Consider the following 13,402-nt stretch of genomic DNA (forward strand, 5'->3'; position numbering starts at 1 on the left):
AATAATCTCTGCACTTTCTACAGCCGCCTGGCTGGGCTGCCCAGAGGGAGTGGCAGCTCCCACCCGAGGAACCTGCAGCAATGGCTGCCGGCAGGAAATAGAAAGTGAGCCGCGGCCACCCCTGCCTACCGGGAATGGGCGGGTGCTGACCCTCTCGGTTGTGGCCTCTCCGCCCCCATCCCCCTGCCAGCCCACCTGGTGTGGAGAGGGGAAGCTTGACACCAGCATTCACAGCGGGCGGGCGTGGGCGCAGCTCTTTCTTTCACCCACCGCCATCGCCTCCAGCCAAGCCGGCAGCAGTTGCCGTGATTTCCTCGGGCGGGATCTGCCACTTCCTTCCGGGCAGCCCAGCCAGACAACTGTAGAAAGTGCAATAATCTCTGCACTTTCTACGGCCGCCTGGCTGGGCTGCCAAGAGGGAGTGGCAGCTCCCACCCCACGGCCACAGCCGCTCTCCCCATGACACAGATGGGTGGGTACCGAGCATCTCAGTTTTAGCCTCTCCATCCCAATCCCCTTTCAGCCCGCTTGGTGTGGAGCGGGGAATCTTGGCACCAGCATTCGTGGTGGGCGTGGGCGGCCGCGGCTCTTTCTTTCACCCACCGCTCTACCGCATCGCCTCCAGTCAAGCCGGGAGTAGTCGCCGTGAGTTCCTCGGACAGGATCTGCACTTTCTATGGCCGCCTGGCTGGGCTGCCCAGAGGGAGTGGCAGCTCCCACCCAAGGAACCTGCGGCGATGGCTACCAGCGGGAGAAGGAAAGAGCCGCGGCCGCCCTGCCCGCTGTGGATGGGCGGGTGCCGAGCCTCTAGGTTGTGGCCTCCCTGCCCCCATCCCCCTGCCAGCCCACAGGGGGATAGGGAGTGCGTGCACATGCGCAACGTTCAGAATAAGAAAAACCTTCGCCATTCAAAAAAAGAAAAACTTTAGCCGGCCTCTGCACTTTCATCGCTCCCCGCCCCCAACTCCAATGCCTGGCTCCAGATAAATGGCCTCAGTGGGCCGCATGTGTCCCGTGGGCCGTAGTTTGGGGACCAATGCGCTAGATAATTGGCTTTTTCCAAGGAACGCTGGAGCTGGAGTGACACCACCTTCTCAACAACCTGGAGACAGGACGATAGTTGTTAAATATGGCTCGGTCCTGGGAAGGCTTCTTGAGGAGAGGGCGCACAAGTGCCTCCTTGTACTGAGCTGGAAAGGACCCCTCCCTCAAAGAAGCATTGGCAAAGTCACCTCCCTGCTGGCTGAGACCAGCTAGGAGGGACATGGGTCCAGCAAAAAGGTGGCGGAACTCACAGTTCCAATGGCCTTGTCCACTTCATCAGGTCAAATTCGCTCCAAACAGGTGGACCAAGACAGGCCCCTGTCACCTCGACTGACTCATTGTCAGCCGACTCTGCACTCCAATTGGAGTTAAGGTCAGTCTGGATCTAAGCGATTTTGTCTGCGAAAAACTTATTAAAAGCCTCGGCACTACCCTGCAAGGGCTCCCCAACTCCCCCGATTAAGAAGGAAGCAAGTCATCCTGAACAGGACGGCCAGGCAAGATTCCGCAGACGCAATCAGGTCGACATTGTATGCATGTCTTGTCGACCTGATCGCCACTTTGTAAATCTTAATATGAGCTTTTACAAGTGTTTGGTCAGATTCAGATCTGGTCTTTCTCCAACACTTCTCTAGACTTCTCTTCTGGCGTTTCATTCCCCAGAGCTCCTTGGTAAACCAAGGAGACCTCCAGAGTCTGTTCCCAGAGAGAAGTCGCAAAGGTGCAATTTGGTCAAGAGCCTCCGTCGCAGCTGTATTCCAGGCTGCAGCAAGTGACTCTGCCAAACTGTGGACAAGTGAATCTGGCAAAACCCCAAGCGCCTTTTGAAAACCTTCTGGATCCATCACCAGTCTGGGATGGAATCTCCTAATTGAATCTGCCACCCTGCGGGGAAGGATTGGAGCCTTAAAATCAAGCCTAGGTATCCTAAAACTTTAGGATCTTAAAACTTTATGTAGATTTTCCCATGGGAGCCTACATTCAGGAATATTCTTTTCTAAAATTTTATAGATGCCTACTGTTAAATTTTACAACATTGAAGCCTCTATCAAGCCTTTTTGTTATGAATGCTGAATAAACCAGCAGATTATATGGCTCCCCAAATCAACACTACTTTAAGCATCTTGCTGTGTGGGCTTCTCCATTCTTCCTCTGTAGTCTGGGTCCTTGGTTTCCAAATGAGATGCAAAAGTTTCCAATGGACCAACACCAGCAGATAACATGGCTCCCAAATCAACACAGACTGTAGAAACTTCACCCTAGACTTCAAGCATCTTGCTGTGTATGCATCCTCATTCTTCCTCCATAATCTGAGTTCTTGATTTCCAAATGAGATGCAAAAGTACTGGTCCATTGAAAACTTCTGATTGTGACTACAAAAATATTAGAAACATTGGTTTAAAACATAGTACTTCATTTAAAGGAAGTCTTAACAAATATGTAATTTGGAATTGTAATTTATGAAGATTTATAGCTTTTGATTAGCATTTGTTTTTTTTCAAATACTTCTGTAACACTCCAATTGTGAAAGTTGTTCCAGCCAGATTCTCAAAGCCATGACAACCAGGCAAATACGCGCAACTTCCTTACTCCTTACATAACATCAAGTCACTGCTATGGAAACCAAACTTCATCACTGACTGCCTCTTTAATGCTTGTCACAAATCTAATAAAGCAGAGTGCCCCAAAATTTACTATCAATTTTATTGTACAAATTATTTGAAATGCTATTTTTTATTTTGAAAAGAATGCCAAATAAAGCTGTCCACCAATGCATTTCACACTGAATCCTTAAAGAATTAATAAATTGTTCTTTAATGAAAGAAATGTTATAGTTTAGAAAGAAAGTAAAAAAGCTATATCTTTTAAAATGTAGTTGCCTCATAACAAAGGAGGCATACTATACTTTCTCAGTTATTAATGTCTAAAAACAGAAATAAAAATGATTAAATTATACATCTTTCTTCAGATTAGCAACCATGAGAAGAATATTTTAATAGTCTTAGAAATTAATTACTGTATATGACATTTATCAGATATACCTGTTGGACTAGCAGATTTTGTCAGCATATAGGAGTAAGCATTACTATAATATAATGAGAACTCGAAGTGCCTGAGAGTGGTACCAGTATTACAGAAAAGCTGTATTAATAAAAGTTTTGTGGGACTTTCATATTAATCTGCAACTTCTTTAAAATATCACAGCAAAATTATTTGCAGAATAATTTACTATAAGACAATACAATCTCCAGGTGGCAAGGATTGGTACTGCAGGAAAGGGGCATTGGTTCTTACCTGATAGGCTGTCAACCTTCGCTATGATTCTGCATTACTTCTATGCTTGGTTGCCAATAGAAATGGGGAGGGGTCTTGGGCATGGGGGGGGAGTGCAGGAGCCCCAGTGAAGTGGGATAAGTTTTGTTTTCCTAGAAACCAGGTGACCAGGAGGAGACCGTTAGACGTTACAACCCATAAATGTGACGGGGTCTGAAGATGCGTCCACCTGATGGTTATAGACACTAGGGATTGGCCAATCTCCAAGAGGGGGGTCAAAAAGAGGTTTTGATATACACATGTATCACGCCTTTTTCTTCAGTCTTTGCTTTCACCTTGATTGCTTTCAGTTCTGATTTTTGATAAATTCACTTTTGAATCTTAAATGGACTCTGAGTTTTATTTTTCTTAAATACTGACTGTAGCAGCTGACATTAAGCAAAGATTGCTTTGAAACAGTTACTCCTGGAGAATTAATTCTACCAGGGACTGAGCAACTATATCCCGGAATGAAAGCGGAGAGGAGCAAGCTGAGGAAGATACCAGCTTAAGAAGCCCTCTCTCCCCCCATACTCCAAAATGAGGAAGATTCAAGCCCAAGTGGAGATGACCAGTTCCAAGCCGAGCCACCATGGAGAGCCCCTAGATGGTCCATGAGAGTCGAAGTAAGTCACATATATGAGCCACATATATCATCCATGGGGATGAGCCTCTTTTTTCTGATGCAAATGTGACTCACCGTAAGAAACAAAAGAACGGGGTGGGGTGGGGGGTCAGCCAGGAGGGCCGTCTGTTAGCCCAGCTGGTTACAGGCATCAAGGAAGCCCTATTAGTGGTGGAGAAAAGGGGCCACAGAGACCTAGCAGATCCTACAAGTGAGGAACGAAGAGAGGATGAGGATACAGACGGGCCTTCAGAGCAGGGAATGTGGCAGAGAGCAGCAGCCCAAACCCCCCCTCTGGTGCAAGCCCAAAATCCCCCCTCACCAGTGCAAACACAGCAGGAGGCGAAGAGCACCAGACACCCCTCCCTTAATGCAGCAATATAATGGGGCACCGGAAGGCCTAAGGTATTTCTTGGCCCAAGTGAACCAGTACATGGAAAATTATGAGGGGAGCTCCCAAATGATCCAGCCCAAGTGAGGGTGGTGACCCGAGTGCTTGATGGAAAAGTGGTGGAATCGATGGTTTCCCTACATGAACAGAGGGGACCCGCCCTTAGGAATTTTGATGAGTTTATGACGGCTCTCAGAGCACGGTTAAAGGATCCTGCGGCGGAAAGAAAAGCCAAAACCAAGCTGAAGACCCTAAAACAGGGAGGGAGATCAGTAGCGGAGTATACCCAGGAATTTCGTGAGCTGATGGTGTATGGCAGCTCGTACACAGTGGGGATCCTCATAGAATATTACATGGATGGCTTAAATGATGAGGTTTACCAACACTGCAGAGCCAGAGCAACCCCTAGAAACCTCAGTAGATGGTTCCAGCTGGCAGTGAAGGTGGAGATTGAATTCCTGAGGGGCCAGCGTGAGAAAAGTTCCCCTTCGGGGGGGGGACGGGGCCCAAGGAAAGGTGCCAGATCAAGCTCAGAGAAAACCAGGCTTACAGCTGGTTTCCCTTGCGGAAAGGAGGGGTATCGGGCAGCAGAGTGCCTTGCAAACCTGTGCCGAGAGTGACCCTTACTGGCGGAAAGAAACTGGAGCAGCGCACCAAGAAAACCCCAGATGCCGGGCGAATGGGGAAAGAGGCTGTAGAGTCACCCCCCCAAATGGGAGGAGCTAGGACCTCCAACACATCTGATCGTCAAGGACAGCAAACCTGAAGAAGCTGTGCCGGTAAGTTCCCCCCTCCGGATGTATATACATTCCCATCACACTATGGGACCCAACAGGGGGGACAAGGGGAACCATGTCAGCCCTTCTGGATTTGGGCTATACCAGGCATCTTATGTCTCCAGAGGTGGCGGAGAATCTGGGCCTTATGTTAAAGGCCCTGAGGGACCCCATCTCATTTACCCAATTGGATGGGTCGATGGCAGGGGGGAAGCCAGCCATACATGAGACTAAGACTTTAATCATGAAAATGGGGTCCCATCAAGAGACTATACAATTTATTGTGGGGCCCCTACCAGACAATGCAATTATTTAGGGATTACCGTGGCTGCAGAAATGGAACCCCAAGATTAATTGGCGTATGGGAGCCGTGACTGTCACTTACCAAGGGAAGAACGAACTGGGGTTTGTTCTAGCCCAGGGGTGGGCAATTAATTTTGCCATAGGGCCACATGAGAAATTGGGATGGTTTTAAACTAATATAATTAAGTCAGTTCTACCCAATACTACTGTATATTTTTGGGTAGAACTGAGTTAATTATATTATAATTATAAATTATAATTATATATTATATAGTGATGTGCCAGTGCCTGAAGGCTGTTGGGGCCTGGATGGGTGTCAACAAACTCAAACTCAACCCAGACAAGATGGAGTGGCTGTGGGTCTTGCCTCCCAAGGACAATTCCACCTGTCTGTCCATCACCCTGGGGGGGGAACCACTGACCCCCTCAAAGAGGGTTCGCAACTTGGGCGTCCTCCTCGATCCACAGCTGACATTGTAATATCATATTTCGGCTGTGGCGAGGAGGGCGTTTGCCCAGGTTCGCCTGGTGCACCAATTGCGGCCCTATTTGGACAGGGAGTCATTGCTCACAGTCGCTCATGCCCTCATCACCTCGAGGTTCGATTACTGCAACGCTCTCTACATGGGGCTACCTTTGAAAAGTGTTCAGAAACTTCAGATTGTGCAGAACGCGGCCGCGAGAGCCATCATGGGGCTTCCCAGATTCACCCACGTTTCAACAACACTCCGTGGCCTGCATTTGCTGCCAATCAGTTTCCGGTCACAATTCAAAGTATTGGTTATTGTCATGCTGAGTATTGACAGCCCCAGAGACATTCAGAGACTTTCAGAGTTATTCAGTAATTAAATAGTTAACAGTGTGTGTGTTTTATTAGCTCCTCCTATTATGATGTAAAATCCTGCCACATCATTCATGCATCACATCCGTCCCCTCCAGATCCTCCATATTGTATCTATATATTCTTTGTTAACTGCCATGATGGGTTTTTTTAAATATATTTTTATTGATTTTGTAAATATGGTTACATAAAACAAACATAAAACAGTGCACAGTGCATGTGCCCATCACCTGACCGACAAAAAAAAACCCCATCACCACCACCACCCATTGCAGGGGGGTTCAAATATTTACTAGTTTTTATATATATATTTCCTTGGCTCTACTTTGCATTTGTTATTACTGAAAGAGTGATTGGAGTTTATTTTTCACATTTGCATCACAGATTCTACTCAGCATATAACCTTTCACCTTATTCCATCGTGCCATCAGCTTCTCCAGTTTGTTTTCATCAAAGTTGTTTAATCTTATTTCCATGATTTCAAAATGTATGTGATCCACCATGTACCAGTACCAGTTCTGTAATGTCCATTTTATAGACTCCAACCCAATACCACTACCGCTTGAGCACTTTCCAATGCTGCAGTTTTTATTTCTTTAAAATCTCTTAGTTCTCTTTGTTTAATTAAAATCGCTATTTTTTTTGTAATTGTCCAATTAATATTTAACATTTTATTTATTTCATTCTGCACTTCCTTCCAAAATTTCTGAATTTCTACACACTCCCAGAACATATGCATGAAAATTCCTTTCTTTTGGCAACCATGCCAACAATTACCTTTCTCTTTCCCCTGGAAGTGTGCAAGTTGTGCTGGTGTGTAATACCATTTATGTAAGATTTTTCTTCTCATCTCTTTAACTCTTGTGTTTTTAATCTTATGTATATTTTCTACTATTTCTTTCATTTTACTTTCATCTACTGTATTTGTAAATCATTTTGCCAGCATCTTGTCAAACCTTTTATTACTTCCTCTTCTGCTTGCAATAACATTCTATATATATTGCTAACTTGAGCTTTTGTATTATTAATCTTTTCTTTTATTATTTTCTCTAAACAATTTTCTTCTCTCAAGAAAGCTTCTTTATTCTCACTTTTATTTAAATATTTACTTATTGCATTAATCTGCAGCCATTTCTGTTGACCCAGCCACCATTCCAGCCGAGTTCTACTAACTCTCCCGTCCTTCTCATATAACTGTTCAATTCTCATTATCCCTTTACTATTTAACTCTTTTATAATTCTGCTTAAGTTAACGTCATTACCTGTATTCAATACATGTAACATTGATAATTTTGAGTTTCTAATTCCCCATTTCCCCTGCCATTTAAACCATATTTCTAAACCTGCTTTCAGAGGGTCGGTTAAATTATTAATTTCTATTTTACTCCATTTTTTAAATAATAACTCCTTATTATTTATATTATTAATTTCCTTTTCCAATTTCACTCACTTCTTTCCCCCCCATAACTGTAGTTCCATTAATCTTTCTATTTGAAATGCTTCTCTATATAATTCTAAGCTCGGGCTCCCCCCCCCCCCCTTTCTCGTGGGCAAACAGCCATTTTTTCCTTGTTCTAGGCCTTTTGTTTCCTTCAATCCAAAAATTTAGTTATCTATCCCATTCTCTCAATTTTGCACCAGGAAAGGTACCTGGTAAAACCTGAAATAAATACATCATTTTTGGTATAATCATCATTTTAAGGGCTCTAATCTTAGCAATTCTTCTCAACCTTTTTTTCCTCCAGTTTTTTATCTGCTTTTGAAGTCTCTTCCATATTGAATTATAATTAACCGTCGCAATTTTGTTAGGATTCTTTAACAACCAAACTCCTAAGTATTTCATTTTTTTACATCCTAGTTTCAATCCTGACACTTTTTGTATCTCAATTTGCTCTTTAGGGCCTGTATTTAAACAAATTATCTCTGATTTCTCTATATTAACTGTAAGACCCGACTGGTTTTTAAATTCCTGGAGTAAAATCTTTATTCTTTTCATCATTTCAATTGGGGTTTCAGTCAATACTATAGCATCATCTGCAAAAAGATTTAATTTTAATTCAATTTTTAACTGCCATGATGTATTTTATATGCCTCCTAAGGCATTCCTTATTTTTTTTACTTTTGTAATAAAAAGAAACTTCATTTGAAAGAAGATTCTTTCTTAAATCCATTGATCTCCAGAAATGATTTATTATAGTCCACGCGGGCTGTAATTTATCGCTATATTTCTGTCAGTTATGACCTTTATAGCCCTACATGGCATTGGACCATAATACCTCCGGAACCGCCTGCTACCGCACAAATTCCAGCGACCGATAAGGTCCCACAGAGTTGGCCTTCTCGGGGTCCCGTCGACTAAACAATGTCGTTTTACGGGCCCCAGGGGAAGAGTCTTCTCTGTGGCGGTCCCGGCCCTCCGGAATCAACTCCCCCCCCGGAGATTAGAACGGCCCCCACCCTCCTTGTCTTTCGTAAACTACTCAAGACCCACCTATACCGCCAGGCATGGGGGAGTTGAGACACCTTTCCCCCAGGCTCTTTATATTTTATGTTTGGTATGTATGTGTTGTTTGGTTTCTAAATATGATAGGGTTTTATATGCTTCTTTTTTAATATTAGATTTGTTTCGCTATAATATTGTTTTTTATTATTGTTGTGAGCTGCCCCGAATTCTTCGGAGAGAGGCGGCATATAAATCTAATATATTATTATTATTATTATTATTATTATTATTATTATTATTAATAATAATTATATATTATATCTTGAACACTCGGTTCTTATCTAGAAGTTATATATTATATTATATATTATAATTATAAATTAATTGCCCACCCCTGGTATATAGTACACATATGCTGGTAACAGATGCTAAATGAAAAAAGCTGAAATCATTTGGTCATTATCACTTCCCTATAATTCCAAATTATGAAACATTATGATCCTGGAAAGTTCCTTTATCCAATTTTAAGTTAATAATTCATTCAATTCATATAATGCTACCTGATTATTTCATTTTTAAAAAATCCTAAAGTTGTCTAGTTTCTTTCTACTTCTATTTTTATCTATCAAGGAACTTGTTTGCTTTCCATAAAAGGGGAGAGAGATTCATATCTAATAGTTTTATATTTCCAGAATAATACCATTTCACCTTCCTTCCTTCCTTCCTCCATTTCTCCTTCCTTCCCTTCCCTTCCCTCCATTCTCAGTCTTCCAATTCTCTCCCTGCTCCCCAAATTGATTTCCCCCCACTGAGGGTGGGAGAGGCTCCGCTATGAATTCCCAAAGAAGGTTAAGTCAACTTACGGGAAAGGTGGAGAGGATGAGGCAAGAGCTCTGGTGTAGGCAGCACCATCAGCCGAGCAACAGGCACGATGTGACTGCCGCTTTTTTGCTTTTTGCTTCTGCGCACAGGTAGCGAGGCCGTCCGACTCCACCGCATGGCTTTTAGGAATGCTGCACGCCATTTGAAAATGCCGCGCGGCTTTTTGTTTTTGCCTACGCGCACAGATTGGACTGACCTCCATGGGCTAGTCAGAGACAGTGGGCGGGCCGGATGCGGCCAGCAGGCTACATTTTGCCCAGGTCTGTTCTAGCAGAACTGGATCGGAGAAACTCTCCTGGCATGGTGAAAATTGATGGGGAGGAAAAAATCCCTAGGGAGTACTGGGACCTCAAGGGAGTTTTCAGTGAAAAGGAGGCAAATAAGCTACCACCCCACCGGGTCACAGACTGTAGCATTGAGATGCTACCTGGAGTTAAGCTGCCAAAACTGAAAATATACTCTTTGATCCCTGGAGAAGCTGTGCCAGATTCATTGACAAAAATTTACCAAGGGGCTTTATTCAACCGGCTAGGCCACAGATGGCGGCCCCCATCCTATTCGGGGGAAAGGACAGGTCTCTGAAGATGGTGGTGGATTACTGCAACCTAAATATGATTTGCATGTATAATGTGTACCCCCTACCACTCATGAAGGACATGTTGACTTATTTGGCAAAGGGGAAAATTTTCACAAAGTTGGATTTGTGTGAGGCTTATTATAGAGTTCGCATCAAGGAAGGGGATGAATGGAAAATGGCTTTCATCACTCCCCTAGGGTGTTTCCAATTTAGAGTGCTCCCATTTGGCCTACATGGGACGCCAGGAGTTTTCATGCAATTAATCAATGAGGTACTGCATGAGCATTTATATAAGGGGGTCTTGATCTACCTTGATGATATATTGATATTTTCAGAGATATTAGAGCAACATGTAGCCCTTGTGAGGGAAGTTCTAAAAAAGCTTAAAGCTGCAGAGTTATATGCGAAGCTGTCTAAGTGTGAATTTCACCAGAGCAAATTGATTATTTGGGCTATCGCATCTCACACCAGGGGATGGAGATGGATCCTGAGAAGGTGAGGGCAGTCCTGGAATGGGAGCCCCCATGCACTAGAAAGCAATTGCACAGTTTTTTTTAGGGTTTGCCAATTTTTACCGACAGTTTATTCCAGCATTCTCCCAAATAGCTTTGCCTATCATGAATCTGTTGAAAACAAAAGAAGGCAAGCCTAAACCGAACAGCCCATTACAATGGACCATGGAATATCAAGCGGCTTTCGAAAAGTTAAAGAAACTGTTTGCGGGTGAGCCCATCCTCAAACACCCAGATTTAGAGCGTCCTTTGGTAGTCCAAGTAGACACAAGCGATGCAGCTATGGGAACGGTCCTGTTGCAGAGAGATGAAGTTTCTAGGAAACTCACTGAGACTGAACATAGGTGGACGGCATGGAAAAACGAAGCATTTGCAGTGCGGTGGGCCCTACTGTCCTGGAGGCATTTCCTAGTGGGAACTAAACAGCCGTTTGAGGTATGGACTGATCACAAAAATTTAGAGGTGTTAAAAAAACCCAGGAAACTGTCCCCCCAAGCAAGCTAGATGGGTGCAGCATTTCAGTCGGTTCAACTTTTCGTTGCGCTATATACCTGAAGGAAACAATTTTATGGCAGACACCCTTTTTAGGTTGCCTCAATACAACAGTGGTAGACTGGAGATAGTTCAACCGGTGATCCCGGCACAACAATGGGTGTGCCCGGCAGTCACCAGAGAGCAGGGCTGAAAGCCCGATCTTCTGGATTACTTATCAAAACGTTTTAGAAACAGATGATTGGTTTCTGATTCATCAAGCAGACTACACTCAACGATCTGGATTGGCATGAATACGGTCCAGAGTATACATCCACCACCCACAAACGAACGGAGGGCGTGAACGAGCCAACTCCTTGTTGGAGCAATACCTCCGGTGTTATTTAAATTACCAATAGGATAATTGGAGCATACCTTTGACATTTGCAGAGGTTGCATATAACAACTCACTACATAGTAGCACAAGATTCACTCCTTTTAAATTGGTAAATGGACAAGAATTTGTACCTATTCCGGAGTTACCACAGGATGAACCTAAAACATCCTACCTTAAAGGAATGTGTAACCCAGTTAAAAGCAAATTTGCCAGTAGCTCGTAAAGCCCTCAATGAGGCTCATAATGCCCGTAAGGCGCAGGCCGACAAAAAAAGGAGTCGTACAGTGGATTACAAAGTGGGTGACAGGGTTTTCCTCTCCACAAAGTTCTTAAGGACTACACAAAAGTTGAAGAGGTTGGGGGTCAAATATGTGGGACCTTTCCCAATTGTGCAGGTGGTGAATTCAGTAACTATGAAGCTAGAGCTACCAAAAATGTTACGGAAGATTCACCCAGTGTTTCACGTTAGCTTATTTAAACCAGAACGCTCATCCGACTTGTGTCCTGCTCAAGCAGCTCCCCCTCCCCCTTTGCTCATCGAAGGAGAGCAACATTTTGAGGTCAAAGAAATTCTTGATTCTAGGAAACACAGAGGCAAATTTCAGTACTTGGTGGCATGGAAACATTTCCCTGCATCTCATGCAGAGTGGGTTGATGAGAAACACATAAGTGCCCAGAGGGAAATTGATCATTTTGGAGCGAAGTACCCTGACAAACTGTAATATATAATTGTGTGTTTTGTTGCTGTCTTCTTTTTCTTTTAGGACTAAAGTCCCTGTTCCAGGGGGTCCGAATGTCAACCTTCGCTATGATTCTGCATTACTTCTACACTTGGTTGCCAATAGAAACGGGGAGGGGTCGTAGGCATTGGGTGGGGGAGAGTGCAGGAGGCCCTGTGAAGTGGGATAAGTTTTGTTTTCCTAGAAACCAGGTGACCAGGAAGAGAGCATTAGAAGTTGCATGCCATAAATGTGACGTGGGTCTGAAGATGAGTCCACCTGATGGTCATGGATTGGCCAATCTCCAAGAGGGGGATCAAAAAGGGGTTTTGATATACGCATGTACCATGCCTGTTTCTTCAATCTTTGCTTTTACCTTGATTGCTTTCAGTTCTGATTTTTGATAAATTCACTTTTGAACCTTAAATGGATTCTGAGTTTTATTTTTCTTTAATACTGACTATAGCAGCTGACATACGCCCTTTTTCCGAGGATCAAAAAAGAGTCCAGATGTATTAATCTAGCCCCATAGCTCTATGGACTGGGCTGAATTTTCTAAGGATGCGCCTCCCTGATGATATTTCCTCAGTAAACAAGTTCGAAGTGAATGGTGCAAACTCCCCATAGAATTCAGAAATGTGGCCCCAAAAACCTGAAACATGGAAACAGCAAATCTACCCAGAACTGAAAACCAGATCCAAGGATGGGACTGGACTCTTCTTTCAATCCTCGGAAAAAGGGTGTATCAGGTAAGAACTAATGCCCTTTTCCCCTCACATTGAAGAGAGTCTGGGATGGGATATACCAAAAGTAAGGAGTCCAGTAGGGCAGGCATAGATCCTCGGATCCTGTAACACCCGTTGCAACACCTGCCCGCCAAAACACTGCATCAGAAGAGGCAACTGTAGCTCGACTGTAGCTTAAGTAGTCCAGGCAGCAGTGGTAGCCGCACTCCTGGTTGAGTGTACGGTCACATCCTGAGGCATGGGAAGAGATTGCAACTCATATGAAGCCACCTACTGACAGTGGAAGACAAAATCTTGGGGCCCATCAAAAATGCACAAAAAGACACAAGACCCCCATCTTCCTTAGGGGGTCTGCAGATGTA

At 44.0% G+C, this 13,402-nt stretch overlaps 1 protein-coding gene across 5 annotated transcripts in view; it reads right to left on the minus strand.

Moving 5' to 3' along the window:
• SNRK (SNF related kinase) overlaps window positions 1-13,402 on the minus strand; it is a 168,042-nt gene that overhangs the window by 73,193 nt on the left and 81,447 nt on the right. The window contains exon 1 of one of the 5 annotated variants that reach the window (XM_070726909.1): window positions 2,159-2,289. The exons of the other annotated variants lie outside the window; for them this stretch is intronic. The gene's annotated coding sequence lies outside the window, so the exon portion shown is untranslated. Of the gene's footprint in view, window positions 1-2,158; window positions 2,290-13,402 lie in introns of those variants that run through there. 5 annotated transcript variants of the gene reach the window in all.

The sequence above is a fragment of the Erythrolamprus reginae genome, chromosome Z (genome assembly GCF_031021105.1).
Source record: "Erythrolamprus reginae isolate rEryReg1 chromosome Z, rEryReg1.hap1, whole genome shotgun sequence".
In the NCBI taxonomy this organism is placed as follows: domain Eukaryota; kingdom Metazoa; phylum Chordata; class Lepidosauria; order Squamata; family Dipsadidae; genus Erythrolamprus; species Erythrolamprus reginae.